Source organism: Protomyctophum parallelum, assembly GCF_964188405.1.
Source record: "Protomyctophum parallelum genome assembly, chromosome: 7".
Taxonomy (NCBI): domain Eukaryota; kingdom Metazoa; phylum Chordata; class Actinopteri; order Myctophiformes; family Myctophidae; genus Protomyctophum; species Protomyctophum parallelum.
Window position 1 is genome coordinate 29,586,184 of NC_139705.1, and position 24,447 is coordinate 29,610,630.

Sequence of the window (24,447 nt, forward strand, 5' to 3'; positions counted from 1 at the left end):
AAACATAACGAGGAACGCGCAGGGTGGGTGGAGGGGGCCTGGAGGAGGGAAAACTGAGGCAGAGCTGGAGACTTCAGGGGGACGTCCGGGGGGCTGGGACGAGGCAGCAGAGGTGTCGTCTGGGGGGCGGCCTGGAGGCCGGAACGAGGCTGCGGAGGTGCCGTCAGGAGGGCGGCCTGGAGGCCGGGACGAGGCTGCGGAGGTGCCGTCCGGAGGGCGGCCTGGAGGCCGGGACGAGGCTGCGGAGGTGCCGTCCGGAGGGCGGCCTGGAGGCTGAGACGAGGCGGAGGACCGTGGAAGCGGAGCCGGGTATGCTGCAGGCGCTGGACATGATGCTGCAGGAGACGCCAGGGGTGCTGCAGGCGGAGCCACAGGAGAAGCTGCCGGCTCTGGAGCTGAAGCTGCAGGAGACGCCAGGGGTGCTGCAGGCGGAGCCACAGGAGATGCTGCAGGCTCTGGAGCTGAAGCTGCAGACGACGCTGCAGACTTAGGAGACGGGACCCCAGAGGCAAGCTGCAGCGGCGGGGCCTCGGAGGCGAGCTGCGGCGGCGGGGCCTCGGAGGCAAGCTGCAGGGCCTCAGAGGCGAGCTGCAGCGGCGGGGCCTCGGAGACGAGCTGCAGGGCCTCAGAGGCGAGCTGCAGTGGCGGGGCCTCAGAGGCAAGCTGCAGCGGCGGGGCTTCAGAAAACGCTGCAGACGGGACCGCAGAGGATGCTGCTGGCAGAGGCGACGCCGGAGTTGCTGCAGGCAGAGGCGACGCCGGAGGTGCTGCAGGCAGAGGCGACGCCGGAGGTGCTGCAGGCAGAGGCGACGCCGGAGGTGCGGCAGGCAGAGGCGACGCCGGAGATGCTGCCGGCAGGACTGCAGGCGGAGCTGCAGGCGGGACTGCAGGCGGAGCTGCAGGCGGGATTGCAGGTGGAACTGCAGGCAGAGCTGCAGGCGGGACTGCAGGCGGAGCTGCAGGCAGAGCTGCAGGCGGGACTGCAGGCGGAGCTGCAGGCGGGACTGCAGGCGGAGGAGGCAGAGCTGCAGGCGGAACTGCAGGCGGAGGAGGCAGAGCTGCAGGTGGAACTGCAGGCGGAGAAGGCGGTGCTGCAGGCAGAGCTGCAGGCGGGGGAGGCGGAGCTGCAGGTGGAACTGCAGGCGGAGGAGGCAGAGCTGCAGGCGGGACTGCAGGCGGAGAACAGGAGGAGGATGCTGCAGGCTCTGGAGACGGGACCCCAGAGGACGCTGCACACCCAGGAGGCGAAGAGGATGCTGCAGACTCTGGAGACGGGACCCCAGAGGACGCTGCACACCCAGGAGGCGAGGAGGATGCTGGGACCCCAGAGAATACTGCACACCCAGGGGATGAGGAGGGTGCTGCAGGCTCTGGAGATGGAGAGCGGAGCGGCAGAAAACGGAACGGAGACAAAGTCACTGGGAGCGAGGAGGATGCTGCAGGCTCTGTAGACGGGACCCCAGCAGACGCTGCACACCCAGGAAAAACACCCCCGGGGTCCCGCTGCCGTAGTGCTGGCCCGTGACGGGGCTGCACCGCTGCAGGCGGGAGTGCATCAGGACGGGAAGGGGCTGCAGGCGGAACTGCAGCTGGACATGACAGGCTGGGTGGCGGTGGTTCCTGGCGGTGTAGGCGGCCATGCCTTTTTCTAGCAGGCCCCCGGTTTCCCACACTGTCAGGACAGGCTGGTCGGGTGGGCTTGGTGACTGGGAGACCCAGTGAGACACCCCCCCGCCTGTTGACACAACGGGGACCCCCCCGAGCCAGACGGGTGCCATACAAGGGATCTTGTTCATTAGAACAAACTGGAACATAGTCACGGGAAAGGGAAAAAAAATCCATAGGCTGGGTGCCCTGCTGGTTAACATCCAGGCTAGCGGGACGCAGGCTCATCACTCCTACCCTAACAAAGTGAGGAGCCGGCTGGGAAACATGTGGTTGAGAGCTGGTCTCAAAGTCCTTTAGCCTCCCACGGACCACATCCAAATGGGGGACAAAATGACTCACCCATGGTCTCTCTTTAAACCAAAGCTGCTGGCTAGAAATCTGTCTCTGCAATCCAGCACGCCGGTTAGGAGGAGAGGCCTTGAGCTGATCAACTACATGTTCAAACTCCACCACTTTACAGTGGAAAAGTCTGAGCTCTGCTGGGTTCATATTTTGGTCAGTTCATACTGTTACGATGCAGAATGATTTGAACCCAAATGCAAGAGCAGAGTAGTTTCAGTAAATAAAGTATTTATTATATCCAAGGCAGCTAGGAACACAAACAGAAATGTAAGCTGTATGCTAGCTCAGGAAACAATCCAAACTTATCAAAGTACAAAGAAAATCTAGGCATAGCAAAAAGGCAAAAACAAGGGAGTCCAAGGCAGTCAAACAATAATTCCAAAAATCAAACCTCAGAGAACCACGGAACACGGAACCAGGAACACACAGGGGACATCGACAACACCAAACTATGAACTGACCAACATGTTTGTAACGAGTCCAGTCTTATAGGGGGAGGGTTGATTGATGAATTGTTCACAGGTGGAATGAATGTGACTGTAGAGTGGAAGGGGGAAGTGAGTGTTGCCAGGTCTGACAGTCTGTGGAGAGGTTGCCAGGTCTGGCAAGGTAAGCGGAGGGACAGATCCTAACAGGGAGCTTGCAAAACCAAGGGAGACGCCTGGAGTGAGTCTCGGTGACCACCGTTTTGGTGCTTAGTAAAAACAGAGATAATTAAAGTCTGGTTTCCTCTTCACCGCGGCAGTGACATCATGTTGTAGTTTTCAGTGATAGCGGTGGTTTTCTCTACACCTCTTCACAGGGCCTCAGAGACATCATGTTGTAGTTTTCAGTGATAGTGGTGGTTTCCTCTTCACCGCGGCTCAGAGACATCATGTTGTAGTTTTCAGTGATAGCGGTGGTTTTCTCTTCACCGCGGCAGTGACATCATGTTGTAGTTTTCAGTGATAGCGATGGTTTTCTCTTCACCGCCTCAGTGACATGATGTTGTAGTTTTCAGTGATAGCGGTGGTTTTCTCTTCACTGCGGCAGTGACATCATTTTGTAGTTTTCAGTGATAGCGGTGGTTTTCTCTTCAGCGCGGCTCAGTGACATCATGTTGTAGTTTTCAGTGATAGCGGTGGTTTCCTCTTTACCTTGGATCAGTGACATCATGTTGTAGTTTGCAGTGATAGCGGTGGTTTTCTCTTCACCGCGGCTCAGTGACATCATGTTGTAATTTTCAGTGATAGCGGTGGTTTTCTCTTCACCGCAGCTCAGTGACATCATGTTGTAGTTTTCAGTGATAGCGGTGGTTTCCTCTTCACCGCGGCTCAGTGACATCATGTTGTAGTTTTCAGTGATAGCGGTGGTTTTCTCTTCACCGCGGCTCAGTGACATCATGTTGTAGTTTTCAGTGATAGCGGTGGTTTTCTCTTCACCGCGGCTCAGTGACATCATGTTGTAGTTTTCAGTGATAGCGGTGGTTTCCTCTTTACCTTGGATCAGTGACATCATGTTGTAGTTTGCAGTGATAGCGGTGGTTTTCTCTTCACCGCGGCTCAGTGACATCATGTTGTAGTTTTCAGTGATAGCGGTGGTTTCCTCTTTACCTTGGATCAGTGACATCATGTTGTAGTTTGCAGTGATAGCGGTGGTTTTCTCTTCACCGCGGCTCAGTGACATCATGTTGTAATTTTCAGTGATAGCAGTGGTTTTCTCTTCACCGCAGCTCAGTGACATCATGTTGTAGTTTTCAGTGATAGCGGTGGTTTCCTCTTCACCGCGGCTCAGTGACATCATGTTGTAGTTATAGCCAGTGATAGCCGTGGTTCTATTCACCGTAATGGCTGATTTTACACTTTTACATGCATGCTGAAAATAGCCGATCTACAAACTCAAGCTTGTAGAACTGTTTTCAGCGGATTAATTCTTTATTTGTTGACAAAATTGACAATATATTATATAGTCATAATTTATTTAGTCCTCATACAGTAGCTTAGTTTTGATTTGTCCCAACAGCCAGGAATCTTGGTGTTGTCCTGGACAGTCAGCTCTCGTTCAAACCTCACATCACAGCTGTCACTCGATCCTGTAGGTTCACACTCTATAACATACGACGAATTAGACCGTTCCTCACCCAGGAATCAGCCCAGCTCCTAATCCAGACAACAGTCTTATCAAAACTCGACTACTGTAACTCCCTCCTTACTGGCCTACCAGCATGTGCACTTAAGCCTCTCCAGCTGATCCAAAATGCAGCAGCTCGCTTGGTCTTCAACCAGCCAAAATTCTCACATGTCTCCCCCCTGCTCCGCTCCCTCCACTGGCTCCCGGTCGCTGCCCGCACAGAATACAAAACTCTGATGCTGGCATTCAAAGCAACCAAAGGTATGGCTCCCCCATATCTTACAAGTATGATTGAACCCTACAAACCCTCCCGCGCACTCAGATCAGCCAACGCAGGGAAGCTGGAAGTACCCTCACTAAAAACGCCGGGACAACGCTCCACACGTCCCAAACTCTTCTCCCTTCTGGCTCCAAAACTGTGGAATGCACTTCCCATTGCAGTCAGAACTGCAGCATCACTCCCAATCTTCCGCCGTAGCCTGAAAACCCACCTTTTCAGACTCCATCATGGCCCTTAGCACTTACCCTAAACCCTTAGATAGCATTTCTGTTGGATTATATAGCATTTGATACAGACTTATAGCATGTTATGTAGACAGCACTGTAATTGTATTGTATGTAGTCATAGCACGCCATAGTACACATATATAGCATAGTAGTAAAGATGTATAGTTTATATGTATAGTGTATGTATAGTTTCACTATATAAATATTCCACTGTTACTTTCTTAGCTTACGCATGTTTCATGATAAATGCTTTTTATGTGATGTATTCCCATGCTTTGTTCTTGCTTAAATGTAAGTCGCTCTGGATTAAGAGCGTCTGCTAAATGCCTAAATTGTAAATTGTAAATTGTAGAGAGAGAGAGAGAGAGAGAGAGAGAGAGAGAGTGCAGGGCCGCTTTCTGGATAGTGCGGATGGTGCTGTCGCACAGGGCCTCTCGCCTGCGAGGCCTCGTGGGGGCAGCGTCCCCCCACCCTTTTTAATATGCTTATAACTGTCAACAATCACTTTCCATCTCAGACCTAATATCTATAGTTTTGCTTACATGATGATTATATTTCACATTTAGTATAGGCTATAGATCACTGACATTGCGTGTCATCTATCACAGACACACACAGGCCAGGGAGGAGGGCATGTACAGTACAGTACAGTACAGTACAGTACAGTACAGTACAGTACAGTACAGTACAGTACAGTACAGTACAGTACAGTACAGTACAGTACAGTACAGTACAGTACAGTACAGTACAGTACAGTACAGTACCACTCACTTCAGACAGGTCTGATCTTTTTCTGTGTTTTTGTTAAAAACAAGTTATATTCAACTGCCTACAGTAACTAAAGGAGGGAACATCGCAGGACACATTTTGTCCCCTGATGTAAGTCTCTCTTCTTTCTTTGAGATATTTGGTGTTTACATCTAACCTGACTCTGCCAGCTGGTGGCAGCAGTGAGTTCATCCTCCTGCTCCCATCTGGTCCTTCTCGGGCAGAGACGATGCACACCAAACCATTTCAGCGATATGCGTCCGTATATGCAGCCACTAGAGGCGGGATCAACGTGATACTGATGACGTATTGAAGCGCTGCCACAGTGCAAATGTAAACGCAACCTAACAAGACAAGAAAGTATTATTGAGATATCAGATGTTTGTCCCGATGTTTCCTGTTCATCGTTTCTGCTTGAGAGAGCCCAGATCCAGGCAGGAGGTGTTAGTCATTATAGAACAAAAAGCTTACAACATGTACAACCTACAACTTGATGTGTTGTAAGCTTGTAGATCAACTATTCCCACTATTTTATACATTTTTGGGAAAGACAAATTATATAAAATGATTAAATATTTATTTTTTATTTATAGTTTTTTATTGTTCATACCAGCAGCAGTTGGTCACAAAATACAGTATCTCGCCTATATAAGGGAGAAAAGAAAAATGAGGGGGTACAAACTGTTTTTTATTCCCCCTGGAGGACAACCTCCTACCACCCATCATTCCCCCCACCCCACCCTCCGCCCGACAGTGACACTTATGACAAAGAATAGTGATTTAAAGTGATTTCTTTTCATATTTAAGTTATGTGTCATATCTGTCCTGTGCAATTTGTGATTTCGATGCCTGGAAGGGAATGTTCAATGCAAAATACACAATAAAATCGTTAATCACAATTATGTGTGTGACAATTAATAAATGGTCAACTTAAATGTGTAAGTACCACATTGTACCATAAGCATTGTACCATTTACAGTACATGTACATTGTGCCATATATGTACCACATTGTACCAGAATTGCCAAGTATTGTACCACGTATATGTACATTGTACCATCAGTATTATACCATGTACATGTACATTGTACCATAAGTATTTTACCATGTACTTTGTACCATAATTTCCGCGGAGCTCCGTGAGGTGAAACTCAGGCCACGCTCCACGCAAAGCAGACACACTGGCAGAACGCATCAATTAAGCCCCAGGGCACGGATGTCACCCGACGTCATCGCCCCCCCCCCCCCCCCCCCCCCCCCCCCCCCCCCCCCTGCAAGCGTGTCACCTGAACACCGCCATGTGACGCGAGCGCCGGGGGGCTGCGACGAGGGTTCCTGTCACGGTCGACGGCGGAATGAAGACGTCTTCTTGGATTTGTGTGTCCTCTCTTCTGCTCTGTGTGTCAAACTATCCTGCTCTGCGTGTCACACTATAGCAGGCTGCACGGTTCCAAATATAACTATAGCAGGCTGCACGGTTCCAAATATAACTATAGCAGGCTGCACGGTTCCAAATATAACTATAGCAGGCTGCACGGTTCCAAATATAACTATAGCAGGCTGCACGGTTCCAAATATAACTCTGTGTGTGGAGAAGAACGGGCGTTCCACCGCGCATTGGACCAGGTGAAGTTTGTCAGGTCCTCCCAGCATCGGGACACTGTGGACGTGCATCCTCCCAGCATCGGGACACTGTGAGGGTGCATCCTCCCAGCATCGGGACACTGTGGAGGTGCATCCTCCCAGCATCGGGACACTGTGGAGGTGCATCCTCCCAGCACTGGGACACTGTGGAGGTGCATCCTCCCGGCATCAAGGACACTGTGGACGTGCATCCTCCCAGCATCGGGACACTGTGGAGGTGCATCCTCCCAGCATCGGGACACTGTGGAGGTGCATCCTCCCAGCACCGGGACACTGTGGAGGTGCATCCTCCCGGCATCAAGGACACTGTGGAGGTGCATCCTCCCGGCATCAAGGACACTGTGGAGGTGCATCTTCCCAGAATCGGGACACTGTGGAGGTGCATCCTCCCAGCACCGGGACACTGTGGAGGTGCATCCTCCTGGCATCAAGGACACTGTGGAGGTGCATCCTCCCGGCATCAAGGACACTGTGGAGGTGCATCCTCCCGAGTCCCAGCCCCGGGACACTGTGGAGGTGCATCCTCCCGGCATCAAGGACACTGTGGAGGTGCATCCTCCCGAGTCCCAGCCCCGGGACACTGTGGAGGTGCATCCTCCTGGCATCAAGGACACTGTGGAGGTGCATCCTCCCGGCATCAAGGACACTGTGGAGGTGCATCCTCCCGAGTCCCAGCCCCGGGACACTGTGGAGGTGCATCCTCACAGACACTCTGTTGTCCAGAAAGTAAATGTCAGCCTGAAATTACTCTATTATGTACTCAATTATGCTGACATTGTTTATCAAAATGCCTCCGATACACACCTCTATCCTCTCAACGTAACATACAACAATCTCTGCAGAATTAAATAGAGGTGTCCCTATATGACCCACCATTGCGCCATGTATGAGTCTCTCAACTGGTTAACAAGCTTGAAGACACTATCACTGGCTACTATTTATCTTTAAATGCATATATTTTAATTACCCTGAATATCTAAAACAATATCTGCGTCCCTTCAGCTCACCATACAACCTGAGGCATACAGATTATCCTTACGTCATTGTCAACATCAGAAAATAAATTGGCCGACGTGCTTTTAAATTTAAAGCTCCTGTCGACTGGAACAATCTCCCTAGTTCCCTTAACTCCTTCAATATCTTTAAAGTGTCTATCGTTAATCATCTTCAAATACCCTGCTCCTGCTTCTAAATGCCTTGTTCTCTCTGTCTCATATACTGCGAATTCACTATAATCTAATACGCTGTCATTTAACACTAGGTGCATGTGTATGTTTGTATTCATTTAAGGATGTTGTTAATGCAGGGTATTGCATTTGCATTATCTGTTATAGTTTTTGGCCTGTATTTGGATCCCAGTTTATGTTCATCGTCCTTTTTCATCATCTTTACATCATTTCATGAATTATTGATGCCTGAAGTCTGCTATGTTGTGGGTGATTAAGTGGGGTGGGAGCGGCTTGTTTTAGGGGAGCTTTTAGGTTGGTTTCTGTCTTTGTCGTTTATGTATGCATGAATGTATTTGTTGTATTGCTCTGTATTTGCTGTATGTTGTTGGACCCCCTCGAAAACGAGATGATACATCTCAATGGGATATCCTTTTCTCAATAAAGGTTCATAATTCATATATATCAGGACAAAGGCAGTCGAGGTAGAGAGGATAAAGCACTGAAGCAATTGGGATTATTTTACTATGGCTTTTAGTTGTTTATCTGCCTTTTTATTAAGCTGCATCGTACACTGGAATGGGACTGATTCCACTGTACTGTACACCTTAATCCATTAATGCCCGAGGATTATTCTAAAAGTTCCTGACAGTTTTCTTAAATACTTCTTTTGCAGCAGTGCTCAAACATTTTCATGTCAAGGACCCCCAGAATTATATGTATTTGGCCGCGGACCTCTATCTCAAAATATTTTGTTCCAGGGACCGCTTAGAAACAAAGATTTTAGTTAAATTCAAGTTTTGCTTTAAAAGAACACGTATTGAAATATTTGCACGCATTTGTACAATTTTTTTCAGAAATAGCAGACCTACAAGCCGCGCTACAGTATGAGCTTGTATATCTGCGAGGACACAGATGTGTCCCTGGTTTTATAATGAGTTAATAAATCGAGGCAGTGAGTTGATCAGAGTCGCTCCAGTGCGTTCCTCTCCACTTCATAACTCCAGTATGTGTGTTCATTATTATTAGAAACCTCCACCGGTGCACGAGAGATAGAGAGAGTGCACGTTGCATTATTATGTTCACCGGAGTCGTGTGCTTATTGTGCTGGCTGGGACTAGACATTGACATTTAGAGCTTGCAATATCAGCGTGGAATATATTTATTCATGGCTATAATGAAAGGTTGAAAAAAACATGCAGCATTGCATAAATAAATACACCAAGTTTAGAGTTTACTTTGAAACCGGCATTGATGTTCTCGTCTGTCCGTAAATGCTGCCTGCTTCAGATAAGGAAAGTGACATTGTAGTCTGGCATCGCCAAGACCATCAGAGATAACTGTCTGTCTGCTGATATGACTGCAGATTAGTAAGTAGGGATGGAGCTCGATAACCGATATCCGGAAAAATCTGATAACGGATAAGGACAAGCTTATTGAGTACCCGTTATCAATTAGCTTTGGGCTTATCAAGCCTGTTATCGAGCATAGCGGCCCATGATGTCATGTTTAAACAATCAAGACAAGAGGTGATCAAGAAATAAATCACCCACTGGCACAAACATGTCAAGTGTCAAGACAAGTGTATTGATACCTGCCAACCAGCGCTGTTCGGGTAAACAAAATTACGCTTTTAAAGTGACGTTACACATATTAACCAGTTAACAGTTTCTTTAATATTATTTTATTGGTAAAAAGGTCAATTGCCTTCCGTCTATGTTTGAAGGCCCTAGTAAGAAAACCAACCGGCGCTACCGTTGCCGCATCGATGGCTCCGCTCTTTTAACTCATTATTCGTTTTGAATAATCTTTCAAGACCTACATAATCTATCGTTCTATTACGATGTAAAGACAAATATCTGAAAAGAAAGAAGAGAGTCTGGGAGAGAAGGTGTGTCACCACAATGTTCTGTTCTTTAGTTATTGGACGTTGATTATAGCTCGTTATCACCACAAAATACTGTCTGGGAACAGAAAGCAGAGAAGCAGAAATGTGTATGAGGGCGTGCACGTATCCGCCTCGTTGACGGCAGACTGCTGGGCAAGTGCTGGCGCTTTAGCATGGGGGGTTCAGATAAACATGGAACTAATTCTGTACTGGCCATATAAGGAGCATGTCTTGAGTGTACAGGGTTTGAAGAGGTCACATAAACATAATTTGTTGCTGTCCGGAGGAAACCTCATAACTCAATTTTTTAGGTTTTAGATTTTTTTCCCCACATAAATAAGAAAATATTGAATCAATGGAGAGTATAGTAAAAACGCATTGGACAAAACCACCATTGGACCCTCAAACTGTCTGCTAAAACAGCTAACTCCACTGCCTATCTCCTTTTCATGCTAGTAATTGACAATATCTAATGTCACAACGCCAACTTTGATGAAGCAGTATTGCAGTATTTGGTTTTATTATTTTCCTTAAAAATGTATATTTTTCATTTCCTGAAAAATGAACATTTTGGAGTTATGAGGTTTCCTCCGGACAGCAGAGATATGTAATGTCAGAACAGGTCAGCTCCATATATGGAGATCTAAGGGTGGTAGCGGGGACATTCTCTTGAGTGTACAGGGTTTGATGAGGGCCGGGCCTTAATTTTCGGACCCGTTGAGAACCCTAGCTTTCGCCGGGTGCGGCTGCACTAATAACTTTGGGGCAGGCCCGTCTAGAGTTTAAATGGACAGGTATCAGTCAAAAGGGAGACATCAAAGAGGATGGATGGATGGGGAAGGATCAACATTTGGAATGTCAGAACAGGTCCTGGATAAATACAATCATTAATACCTGGCACTCAAAGAGTTTTAACAGTTATTTCAACAAAATAAAAACAATTGACTGCACCTTTAATGATAACTCATTAGCACAATATTATATTGCTGCTGGTAAACATAATCTTGTAATATCGTTATATCATAATATCAATATCTTGTAATGTCATTGCGTTAACGCATCAGGTCGATGAGGGGTAATGTTGTGCTTCCATGTGATATCCGTTGTGTGCGTGTGTGTGTGTGTGTGTGTGTGTGTGTGCACAAGTGCACATCTGTGTGTGTACATGTGTGTAAGTGTGTGTGCGCGGCTGAGTTCCGCACAGACAGATTTTAATTATCTTTCCCATTGGCGGTCATAAATTATTGAACGACGGTAGAAAACCTCTGATGTTGGGCTGTCGATGCCCAGATAGCAGATTGACCTTATGTTGTTGTGGCTCACACTGCCTGCGACCCGATCGACTCACTTCCCTTTAACTTGATGCTATTTAAGATGGCCTTATTTTATACACCTGTGACCCCCCCCCAATATCTCTCTCTCAATCTCTCTCTCTCTCTCTCTCTCTCTCTCTCTCTCCATTATTCATCCACCCATGCACATGCTGAGGTGAAGCCATGCATGAATGGTTAGAAAAAGATCACAGGACAGAGCCGCACATCCTCTCTCTCTCTCTCTCTCTCTCTCTCTCTCCCTCCCTCCCTCCCTCCCTCCCCCTCTCTCTCTCTCTGTCTCTCTCTACCCATGCAGGATAGGTACCCTCACATGTTCTCCCCGTGTCCCCTAGGGTAGGTACCCTCACATGTTCTCCAACTTCTCCCCATTTCCCCTATAGGGTAGGTACCCTCACATGTTCTCCCCGTGTCCCCTAGGGTAGGTATACCCTCACATGTTCTCCTAGTGTCCCCTATAGGTACCCTCACATGTTCTCCCCTTGTCACCTAGGATGGGTACCCTCACATGTTCTCCCCGTTTCCCCTAGGATAGGTATACCCTCACATGTTCTCCCCGTGTATAGGGTAGGTAGGTACCCTCACATGTTCTCCCGCTGTCCCCTATAGGTACCCTCACATGTTCTCCCCGTGTCCCCTAGGGTAGGTACCCTCACATGTAAAAATGCAGTAATCCTGGTCTCTACTGCCTCCCCCTGGCCAGCCGGGGCACCTGATGGGAAAGGAACTGTTTGGAATAACGTGTTCCTTCCACGCTCTATGACGTCCAACCGGGGAAAACCGCTGTCAGGTGATGAGTCCTCATGCTTTGCAGGAAGCATGAGGTCAGTTCGGGGCTCTCGCCAGGTTGCCAGAGGGAGAGAAGGATCTGCCCAGAAGTGTTATTTCTGCCGAAGTGGTTGAAGTGGTTAATGATGCCATCAGAGGCCTTTTGAAATGCACTCTGCTCTGCTCTGCCATGTGGGAGAGTTCTGATGTCACACTACAAGCTACAAAGCTTCTGGCATGATGTGGGTTTAAAATTGTATGATATTTAGTCAACTAAGACTGGTCTAAAATTAGGGTTCACGGTGGCATAGTGCTGTCGCCTCACAGCCAGAAGGTCCTGGGTTCGACTCCCGCTGGGGACGCTGTGGGGGGCTTGTTCTCTATTCCGCGTCATCAGTGCCCATACCCGAGGCGAGGTTGGCGAAAGGGCCTTTTGCATGTTCTCCCCGTGTCCCCTAGGGTAGATACCCTCACAAAAACATGTGGTTCACAGTGAAGATGGAAGGGAAACAGGGAGAGACAGAGTCAGAGAGTTACATGCAGAGAGGGTCTTGGCCATCAGCGTCCAAGATGAGTCGCAGTACAGTCATTTACATGGAAACACGAACAACCCTTTCCAAGGTCTGCCAAATGACAAAGAATAATTTTAACTTTAGCAATGTTTCACCGTTGGGAAGAAAGATAGTATGATTGTCACTTGACCATCGAAGGACAAGTCAGACTCATTAATGTTGCACATCAGAACACGTCTAGAAGCCACTCAGGGATCTCGTAAGACGCTCCGACGTACTCGCATGAACTTCAACGCAGAACGGCCTGCCAGGTTACATTAGTTACATTAGCGCTGACTGGTCCATGTTTGGCAAGGTCTATTTTCTACTCATCCAGTTCGTCTTGAGCAGCCGAAGGGATTTCATCGATGAAATTGCAGCTGCTGTTAATCCTGCTGTCTGTTATATCCCGCAAACAGTTTTTCACTTGGTGGGAAGTTGGGGTTTTGGTTTTGTTTGAGACACCCACATGCAGTCTTCATAAACCTTGGTTTTGTTTGAGACACCCACATGCAGTCTTCATAAACCTTGGTTTTGTTTGAGACGCCCACATGCATGTCTTCATGAACCTTGAGACGCCCACATGCATGTCTTCATGAACCTTGAGACGCCCACATGCATGTCTTCATGAACCGATACGAGCATGCTGGTTTCATGCATGTCGTTGATTGTGGGCAGAAACCTCTTATCTCCATATTCATATTCAAGGAATATATAACGTGTTTTTCTCGTAAATTAATGCCTTACTTGATAACACTACAATGTCATTGTGAGGTTGTAGATCTGCTACTTTTGATGCTTTTGAATTTGAATCCTGAAAAGTAACAATTTTGGACATATGAGGTTTCCATGGGGCCTTCAGTAGATTGTACCAGGGGGGATGACTCCAGGACATATGAGGTTTCTATGGAGTGTTCAGTAGATTGTACCAGGGGGGATGACTCCAAGACATATGAGGTTTCTATGGAGCGTTCAGTAGATTGTACCAGGGGGGATGACTCCAAGACATATGAGGTTTCTATGGAGCGTTCAGTAGATTGTACCAGGGGGGATAACTCCAAGACATATGAGGTTGCTATGGAGCGTTCAGTAGATTGTACCAGGGGGGATAACTCCAAGACATATGAGGTTTCTATGGAGCGTTCAGTAGATTGTACCAGGGGGGATGACTCCAGGACATATGAGGTTTCTATGGAGCGTTCAGTAGATTGTACCAGGGGGGATGACTCCAGGACATATGAGGTTTCTATGGAGCGTTCAGTAGATTGTACCAGAACTTGGGTTGTGATGCAAGTGTTAGGAATTTGAGTGAGGATATGGTTTTTGACAGTGAAGGGGAAAAGACGGGTTAAGGGAGAACTAAAACGGCAGATCTACCATCTGACAGGACTGGGGCTGTGCGAGTTCTTCCAAAAACTCAAATAATATCCTTCAGCACAAAACTCCCTGCTGTCTGGAGCTACTGTTTATCCACCACTATGAATGAAAGAACGGCTGTCATCTTATCAATCGTCATGTTCTTTCTCCAGAAATATGAGTGCCTTAATAGACTGTAAAAAAGATAAGTGTCTTTGCAAAGCGCTCTCTCTCTCTTGCGAAGTGCTTTAAAGTATAGTGCTCTCTCTCTCTCTCTTTCTCTCTCTCTCTCTCTCTCTCTCTCTCTCTCTCTCTCTCTCTCATATATTGTCTCAGGTGCTGCTCTCTGGATGCAATAATAATACACAATTACAACTAAACATACCCATGACAATAATCGTTTTAGGATTGCTTTCCATTATGCAAATGAGCGTTGGATGGGTTATGATAGAGGCCACTGATTAGTAATTGCAAGAAAGTTGGAATTACTTTGAACAAATTCACTTCTAATTTGGAGATTGAAGAGATTACAAGGTCTCTAAACTGCATGGGGCGCCTGATGGAGGGGAAAGGAACTGGTTGGAGTAACGTGTTCCTTCCACTTTGCTACTTCAAACGGTACTACTTCAAAAGGTGAAAAGAAGCAGACTTCGACTCCTCATGCATAGAAGGAAGCATGAGCTCAGTCTGTTGCTCTCCCCAGGTTGGCAGAGGGAGTGTTTTGGGGCCCAGGATTACATTAGATAATTGATACTGGGTGAAAAATCGTCGGTGTTGCACATCTAAGTCAGTCAGTCAGAGACATTTGTGTTTCTATGGCTGGCTCTACTGTTACGGCCCAGCAAAAGAAAAGAGACACATACTGTACTGTATCTGCAGTGGATTCCTCTCCCCTTCAGATGCGTTATTTCCCAGCCCCTGCCCCTTTTACCCGTCTGTAAAACAACTGCCCTCTCCAGACCAGGAATGCAGCATTTACTATGGTGAAAGAAATGCAAATGCCACTCCTCACCTACGCCATACCTGAAGACAGCATTCAAGAGAATTGCTTTTTTCCCATAGTCTCCTGAACTTGAACGGCGCATTTTGCATTGAACATCTCCACTAGCTAAAGAGTGCTGGGTTTCATGCCCCGAAAATAGCTGATCTACAAGCTCACAACGCGCCGCGCTGCGACGCGTTGTGAGATCAAGATCTGCTATTTTCACTATTATTTTGGCCAAAAGTGCCCTCTTACGGCCCAGGATTTCAGCCCCTGCCTCTCTAACACTCTCTATACACGTCCATGAGAGTGCATGTCACCGCCACTCTGCCTCCTGTAATCTCCAGGGCAGCGCTGCACGCACCATTCCTGCTCAAATGTGAATCTCAATTTTCTTCCACAAGAATTGAGATCACGATTCTCTTTTTTTTTCTCTCCATGAAAATTTGTATTGTCTTTAGTCTGTAGTTGCTGAACATTACTAAATTCAAAACGTGTCACCCCCGGTCGTCGAGGAGGACAAGACGACACTGAACGAAAATTCCCACAATCCATTCTTTGAAAGGCATTCTGTGCCCGTCAGGCCCTGAGCGAGCGCCTGTCGCAACATAATCGTCACTTTACCAAATCAAGTGCTTTTCTCTTCTCTGTGGCATGTTGTGGTAATGGCAGGGCTTGACATTAAGGGCTCCATTAAGCAGTTCAAATAATATTACTAATCATATTACAGTTTTATGAGCTGGGGGCGTGTGGTATGTCATATTGCAATTTTGGACATGTTAAGAAGCGCTTTCGACACCCCGTGGATTGCGCAAAACGGCCTTGAATTAGTCATGGGTGTGTTTAAGGAGTGTTTGAGACGTACCCAATCAACATGTCCGTACTATTCTCTTTACCAGTCAGCTGATGTCACATACGGAATGCGCACTTTGGGGATCGTGGTATTACATTTCTTCAGGCTGGCACCATAGAAGACATGACATGACTTTGTCACATTTGGGTTAATTATTCCTATTGCACTGCATGCTGTCACCTTTATGCCTCAAAATAATTTGTTTCTATTGAAAAACACCAGTTTTTTTAAATTTTTATTTCATTCAAGTCATGATGAAGGAATGAGTTGAATGCTGCTGCTTAATGCTGTGTCTGGCCCCGATGGTTTATGGTCTTCGCTCTTAGCATTCATTCAAGTCTTCTTTATTGAAGAAGACTTGAATCGGGTATGATACAGCATATGAAAGCAAACTTCCCACGGATTATGGAGATGTTTTTATTTATTTTTAAGTTTGAGAAATTATGGCCGTTTCTAATCTCAACATTTTACAAAAAAAAGACAAAAGAGGCTGTTGCCATGTCTCATAGAAACAAGTAAATAGGTCTATAAAAATAAGCGCATATAACAGGGGTCTGTAACCTATTTTAAATGAAGTGCCATGTTTTTATTTTCTAGATAGTGAGTCTGCCATATACAGATTAATTTCAATGACACCACATTAAAATAAAAAAACATATTTTGATTGTCCACAAATATAAAGTTCTTCCTTCTTTTTAAATATGTTCTTGCACATTGTTATAATGATCATTATATATATCCCCCTGCAGTCAGAGTTCATAGTTTTAATAATGAATGAATGTGATGCATTTTTTTTTTTGGATTAGCCGTCCTTAGTTGGGCAAATGCATTCATCTGGGGATCCTTGACATGGGAATGTGCTGTGTGAGGATCACTGGTTTAAACAACATTAGGAGAAAAGCCCAAATAACCACTTTAGAAACAAGAAAAGCAACCACAACTAGTAGGCTACAACTACCAATATTTACAAGCAACTTTACAGAAAAAGAAGCCGCTTATAATAAACAGACATGGCAACACTCCAGCAGCCTCCCAGAGCCGCTCAAGTGTAAAATCAAACAGTGCTTTTTGCGTTTATGAGGTGGTCAGACCCACGTCTAATCGTTATGCGCGAGTGTTTTTAGGTCAAGGGGCTTAATAGCAAATTGCGCAAAGCGAAAATAATTAACATATGGACACTCCCACAATGCTATAATATTCAGGAACGCTGTATGCCATATGTGTGTGCGTTCAACACGGGCCGATATGCTTTTCATAATACTTTTTTTGTATTTGATTGTGCGCAGAGCGAGGGCAATTTATGTATTACCCCATTGTAAAACGGATCTTCAAAATGGCACCCTAAGGCTTGTCCGCTTGTCCGGGACAAGTATTAAATCTTCCCGGACAAGTGCATTAAAATTGTACTTGTCCGTTGGACAAGTGACCTTTGGTTTAGCTTTTTCTGTGACAATATTGTCTGGCATTATTGTCTGGCTTTCCTAATCATCACCTATCCAATATTGTTAATAGAATGCCTGTTATCTTACATATATTTAATGTATTCCAAATACCAAATACACAGCCATGCATGTATACTCACCCAGTAGACTTTGAGTCAGATATTGTCCTCTGTTTCATATCCATGTGAAAGTTCTGGCAAAAAACATGTTATGTTATGTAAAATATCGCCACTTTTACATGAGGAAAAGCTATACTGAAAATATAAAAACTTCCTTTCTGAACAGTCGATGTTTGGGAAGCACAACCATTATGGCGCACACAATTGACAGGTGTGAGGTGATTGGTGTTGCGTAATTGATTACACCTATTTTGTGTGCCCCATACATTTGTGCTCCTAGCTGGGTCCCAATTCATTAAAATCGTTTAAGTTTTAGATTTTTGGCATGGTGGTAGGTATACAGTATGGTTATAAGGTTTTCAAAAACCATCGCAAAAAATCTAATTCCTAAAGTTTTGATATGTTCAGTCCTGCACTAATTCGGGGCCCCCCGCCGGAGGCATGTTGTGGTAATGGTCTAGTCTCTGTAGCAGAGTAAATTGCCTTGGCGGTAAAATCTTTCCCTGGTGGGTATAATTATGAGAATTATCCAGTAACACTGTGTCTAAACTCACACACAATCATTTTCGGATCCCTTGATGAGGATCTTAATAAATCATCATCGCCCGCTATAAATAGCGGGTTCGGTTGCCGGGCGCTTGTTGGAAATTGACTTCATGTATTTATTTATGTTAAAGGAACGGGAATTAATTATGAATGCTCCATGACAAGCTAAGCATCCTGGTGCATGATGGGAAAGAGGGAGGGGTTTCAATTTGGGTCAAGCTCCTTGCAGAGGCATATGGTGTAACATATAGCTTGATGGTGTGTGTGTGTGTGTGTGTGTGTGTATCTGTGTGTGCGCGTGTGTGCATGTGCGTGCGTGCGCGTGCGTGTGTTTAGTGCATACAGTGCACTCGTACAGATGTTATTCCGTGCTTCAGAGTATACTATAAGTAACTAAAGGTCAGAAAGGCTTAATGTTGGTATCAGCTGGGCGTGCTGTACTGTGTATCTCCCCTGTGACGGTCGACATGCTACACTCTACAAGGATAATGCGTTTCAAACAGAAATATCATACGATTGTTCCACTACGTTTATCTCTAAGGGACTCTCGGGACCCGAGCACACAAATATATTATGAATTCAAGCCCTATTTAAGCACTTGAAGGAGTAGTTCACCCAGAAAATGACTTGTTTTCTATCAATTACACCCCCCCTCCCCCCACATGGAGCCTTGCATTCATCTGAAAGGTTTGTCCATCACTAGGTTTCAATCCGCTAGACTCCTACTGAGGTGTACAAATATTCCTGAACTATGTCCTGAATAAAAGCTACGTATTGCTATCAATATGTACTTTGACCAGAAGTATAGGCCTAATAATCTGTCATTTTCCAGGGCGGCTATAGTTACTCTTAGTCTTTACTTTTGTCTTTACTTGTCTTTTGCAGAGGGTCTACCACCCTCTGCAGTGCCCTCCGGTCAGAGGCTGAACAGTTTCCATACCAGACCGTGATACAGTATGTGAGGATGCTCTCAATGGCACAACGGTAGAAGTTCCCCAGTATCTGAGGAGATAGATGGGCTTTCCTCAGTCTCCTCAAAAAGAAGAGACGTTGATGGGCCTTCTTGATGAGAGACGAGGTGTTGAGGGTCCAGGACAGATCCTCAGAGATATGGACACCCAGGAATTTAAAGCTGGAGACCCGTTCAACCTCCACTCCATTGATGTGAATGGGAGCATGAGTGACAGCCCTAGTCCTCCTGAAGTCCACGATGAGCTCCTTAGTCTTCTTGGTGTTTAACGCCAAGTTGTTGTCGGCGCACGACGCCGCCAGGTGCTGGATCTCCTCCCTGTAGGCTGACTTATCGTCATCCTTGATGAGGCCCACCACCGTTGTGTCGTCTGCAAACTTAATGATGGTGTTGGTGCCATGCATAGGGTTGCAGTCATATGTGAAGAGGGAGTAGAGAAGGGGGCTCAGCACACAGCCTTGTGGGACACCAATGCTCAGGGTTAGGGTGGAGGAGGTGAGGTTGCCTATCCTATAGTACTGGGGCCTGTTAGTGAGGAATCAACAGGATCGAGGATCCAGTTGCAGATGGAGGGAGTAATGTCCAGGTCGTTTGTTGCCACAAGGTCACCAAGCTTGGAGATGAGTTTGGAAGGGGATGAAGGTGTTGAATGCCGAACTGAAGTCAATAAACAGCATCCGTACGTGAGTGTTGCTCTTGTCCAGGTGAGTGAGGGCAGAGTGTAGGGCGGAGGAGATGGCGTTGTCCGTACCCCTGTTCTCTCGATAGGCAAATTGATGCTTGTCGAGGGATGGATAGAGGCCAGCTTTGAGGTGAGCCAGGACCAGCCCTGGAAGTGAGAGTGACAGGACGGAAGTCGATGAAGCACTTTGCAGACGAGTGTTTTGGCACATGCACGATAGAGGTGGACAGATGCGCAGCGTGCACATCTGTGGTGGAGAGAGTGAGGGGTTGGAGATGACTGCAATTTCAAGTATGACAAAGAGATTAGCTCCGTTGTTTTCCCCCATAAACAATTCGTTATCCAGTCCTTCATTTCATCACGACTGGACTACTGTAAGCCCTATATTATGGAATCGACCAATCCGCACTCAGGCGCCTGCAATTAGTTCAAAATGCTGCTGCCCACCTTTTCAACGCTACCAAAACATTTGACCACATCACACCAGTCCTCACCTCCCTCCATTGGCTCCCGATTAAACAAAGGATCGATTTCAAGATCCTTTTATTTACTTTTAAATCCCTTAATGGCCTGGCTCCCCCATATATGGCTGAACCCACCTAGAGCTCTGAGGTCTGCTGACCAGTCACTGCTGACCATGCCAACAGACCTAACCCGGAAAACAAGAGGTGACCGTGCTTTTGCGGTTGCGGCCCCGGAGTTATGGAACAACTAATCCATAGAGACTTTTAAATCCCTTCTCAAAACCCACCTTTTCTCTCTCGCCTTTAATGTTGTCTGATCTAGATAGTTACGCATCTGTTCTTGATTCTAATGGTTATGTATTCTTGTTCTATTCTAGTACTTTCTCGATGTGATTATTTTATCATGTTCTTATACTATGTTTTTATACTCTGTCTTTATACTTTGTCTACTGTGAAGCACTTTGGTCGGTTGTATGCTATATAAACAAAGGTTGATTGAGTGATTGATTGATTGATTGATTGATTGAGATCAGCAGGTTGGAGAGCCCTGGCGGGCGTCTCCCGGTTGTCTCTGTCAAAGCGGGGAGAGAGGGGTCGGTTTGGGGGGGGGGTTGAAGTGAACCTCAACCTTGAGCTTGTGGCTCTGCTTGGCCTGCTTGATCTGAAGGCGGTGTCACATGACCTCACTGTTCATCCAGGGCTTCAAATAGCCCTTTAAGCTGTGTTTTTAAGGAATGGCAGCACAGAGAATGGGAACACATTGAAGCACTCAGAGAGCAGATCTGATTTAAAAAGAGAATCAAACTATTGATGCTTACGCATTTGGTCCAATTCTAGCTCTGTGTTGTGGAGACAGGGATGAGAGCTAATATATATTAATAATAAATAATGCTCCTAGCCCACATGCAGTCACACTATCTGTGTTTATCCATGCAGCCAAAACCTCACTTCATTCTCTGGAGCCCTCAGTGGTCAATGCCAAATGTCAAAAGTGTGTGTGTGTGTGTGTGTGTGTGTGTGTGTGTGTGTGTGTGTGTGTGTGTGTGTGTGTGTGTGTGTGTGTGTGTGTGTGTGTGTGTGTGTGTGTGTGTGTGTGTGTGTGTGTGTGTGTGTGTGTGTGTGTGTGTGTGTGTGTGTGTGTGTGTGTGTGTGTGTGTGTGTGTGTGCGCGCGCACACTCGCATTTTCCCCAATGTTGTTTGACACATCATGGATACCAACGGGGCGGGGCGGCTGTGTCTCAGGAGGTAGAGCAGGTCATCCAATGGTCAGTGGTTCGAATCCCGGCTCCTCCTGTTCGCATGTCGAAGTGTCCTTGGGAAAGACACTGAACCCTACATCGCCTGCAGTGAGTCGTCGGTGTGAGCTCGCCAAAACTTGTTATGTGGGAAGTGAGGACGCTGGCGTGGACTGTTCGCCACTTCAACTCCCAATGTGTGAATGAGTGAACCGTGAAGCACTTTGAGCACTTAGAAAAGCACTGTAAAAATGCAATCCATTATTATTATGGTCTGAGAATGTAGTTGTGACCATAAACCTGGTGGATATCATGTCTGTAGTTTACAAATTACAATTACAATGTAGGTATTCATCAGACGCTCTTAATCCAGAGTGAATTACAGTAACTAAGAACAACAACCCTACAACTGTAGGGTTGGATCAGGCTTTGAAGATATGGGGTTGTCATACCTTTGGTTGCTTTGAAGGCCAGCATCAGAGTTTTGTACTCATGTGAGACATGTGAGAACTTTGGCTGGTTGAAGACCAAGCGAGCTGCGGCATTCTGGATCAATTTGAGATGCTTAAGTGCACATGCCGGTATAGGCCAGTAAGGAGAGAGTTACAATAGTCAAGTAGTTTGAATGTATTACGTGTCCATAATCCTTAATGTGGATATCCTGTCTGTAGTTGGCAGGGAAAGTGGGAGTCATGTCAGATGTAACAGAAATAATCCTGCAGGTTTAGATTATTAAAAACATATACATACATAAAACGTAGCCATTCTAAAAGCTTTGTAAATCTGCTATTATTTAGGCATTTCAGCATATCTTTCTCTCATTCTTTTACTTTAAGTATACGCTGATGCCAATACCTTTGTACTTTTACTCAAGTAACATGTTGAATCCTTATACTTGAGAATGTTTAACAGCTACTTTAACATCAGTAGAAACATCTGAGTAATATTGTTGTTCCAGCACTGCAGGCTACATGAGTCCAGTCAGTCAGAGAGTGAGGGTTTATGTGAGCTAATAGACAGTGTCATTCCAAAAGGGCCTTGTCAAAAAATGTCCTCAAACGCTTTCCTGTCCCCTTCTCTCTCTCTCTCTCTCTCTCTCTCTCTCTCTCTCCCTCTCCCCCCCCCCCCCCCCCCGTCTCTTGTCCGAGCCTTTCCACTAGAAGATTGATGGCCTTACGCCGTCTAGCCTAGCAGGAGACTGTCTGTCTGTGATGATATGTATTAGTGTCACCTTTACTGTCTCTGTCACATCGCTTAGCTTTCATCACACCCACTGCTTCTCAAAGTAGGGTCCGGGGACCCCCAGGGTCCTTGAAGGTGGTTCCAATGGGTCCACCGAACAGTATTACCAAGACGATCTTGTGACAAAATAATAGGTATTATTACAATAACAGGTTATTTTTTTTCCATGTCCTGAAGAGTTATACGGTTCTGGAGCGGCAGCGGCAATATCTCGTACTCTGGACATAATGGTCCTCCATCTACTCTATCTACAGTTCTGCTGTAGGAGGAGATAGATTTGCATTCAGAAGGTTTGGCTGTCTGGCATAGAGTTCCATAATGGTCCAATTGGACTTGGTGGACGACTCTGATAAAAATGCTTTGAGTGGTGTAATCAAATGCTTTGCTTTTGAAACATTTTCACATTTTCAAACATTCCCCCATGCCAGATACTGCATTTGCTATCTGTATGTGTGTACTGTATATCTTTTGGACTTTATTATTCTTTACTTTTTTCTTTTACCTTATTTGACCTGTTCCTATGCCTTTTATATTTTGTTCACTCCTGCTCTCACTCTATACCTCTATCCTCTCTCTTCTCAGTTAGTCTCGTAGATGTATTTTATTGATTCTGACGCTTGTAATGAAGCGTCAGAATCGATAATACAGCTACGAGTCTAAATCTTAAAACGAAAGATGTCCCTAATTGACAAAAGACTTGATTGGAACCGTAGAAGTGGTCTGGAATATTCCACAAAAAATGAATGAATAAATATATAATCCATACATGCATGCTCGTGTGACATATCTATCACGGATATTCCCATTTGATTCTGTGATTACATTGTATCATCAAACTGATGCACTCAGATCATCCACCAGGCACCATGTATCCAGCATACAGTGCGTCAGTTTAGCTATCCAAGAAGCTGCAGCTATGCTAATGTAGCGTCCGAAGCAGCAGCAACACATAATGCAGCACCGTATGACAGTATATAGCCTAGCCTGGCTTGGTCAGCCTCATAGCGTGGATATACTGAAGCTTCCTCCCTGAGGAATCCTTTTCGGGGAGTGAATCCACAATATGAGGCCGCTGGCCAAGCCAGGCTACGTATAGCATACACAGCAAACTTTACTTACACTAACACTGCAGGTTATGGCGTCTGGAAGACTCGTGGCCGACTGGCCGTGTTTCCCGCTGGCATCTCGCTGTTCCAGCAGCTCGTGTCGGTAAACAGACCACCCAGCTGCCTAGTGGAAAGCCTGGTGGCACGGCTAGCCGGCTCCTCCATGTCCCGACAGACAGCTAGTAGAAAGCCTGGTGACGCGGCCCTACACCATGTCCCACAGCAGACAGACAGCTGTCACCTGGCTCTTCTCTTGGCTACTCTTTATAATTATTTTCTTGTTATTTGAGCTGGTGACTGCATTCGGATTTTCCACCGGTGCTCCACCATGTTGTAAACAAGATGTGCACACGCTCTACAGTGGGGGAACGCGCAACAAGCCAACAGCACGCGCAGTCAATCATGATTGGAGGAAGGAATTGCCACCCAAAGCCCAAACCGAAACTAGGGTGTTTTACCCACAGGGGCTCACTGGGGATAGAGAGGAACTGCTTATATGGTCAGCGCACTCTATAGTAAGGTGTATTAGCACTTTTTTCCCTTTTTTTGTGAATTAAGTGCAATTACTGAATATACCTTTAACACCTGTAGACCTGTGATTTAGGTTTGGCTGCAAGACCTCAGTTGAAAATATGTTGTGCCTTGGGGATGCTCTACATGCCCAAGGTGTTACTGGTCAAAGTGACAGATGTGTTCCTCCCTCTCTC

At 46.3% G+C, this 24,447-nt stretch overlaps 1 protein-coding gene across 1 annotated transcript in view; it reads left to right on the forward strand.

Annotated features, from left to right (window-relative positions):
- LOC310862010 (metabotropic glutamate receptor 7-like) overlaps window positions 1-24,447 on the forward strand; it is a gene marked incomplete at its 5' end in the record, with an annotated part of 184,899 nt that overhangs the window by 153,836 nt on the left and 6,616 nt on the right. The gene's annotated exons all lie outside the window — the stretch shown is intronic.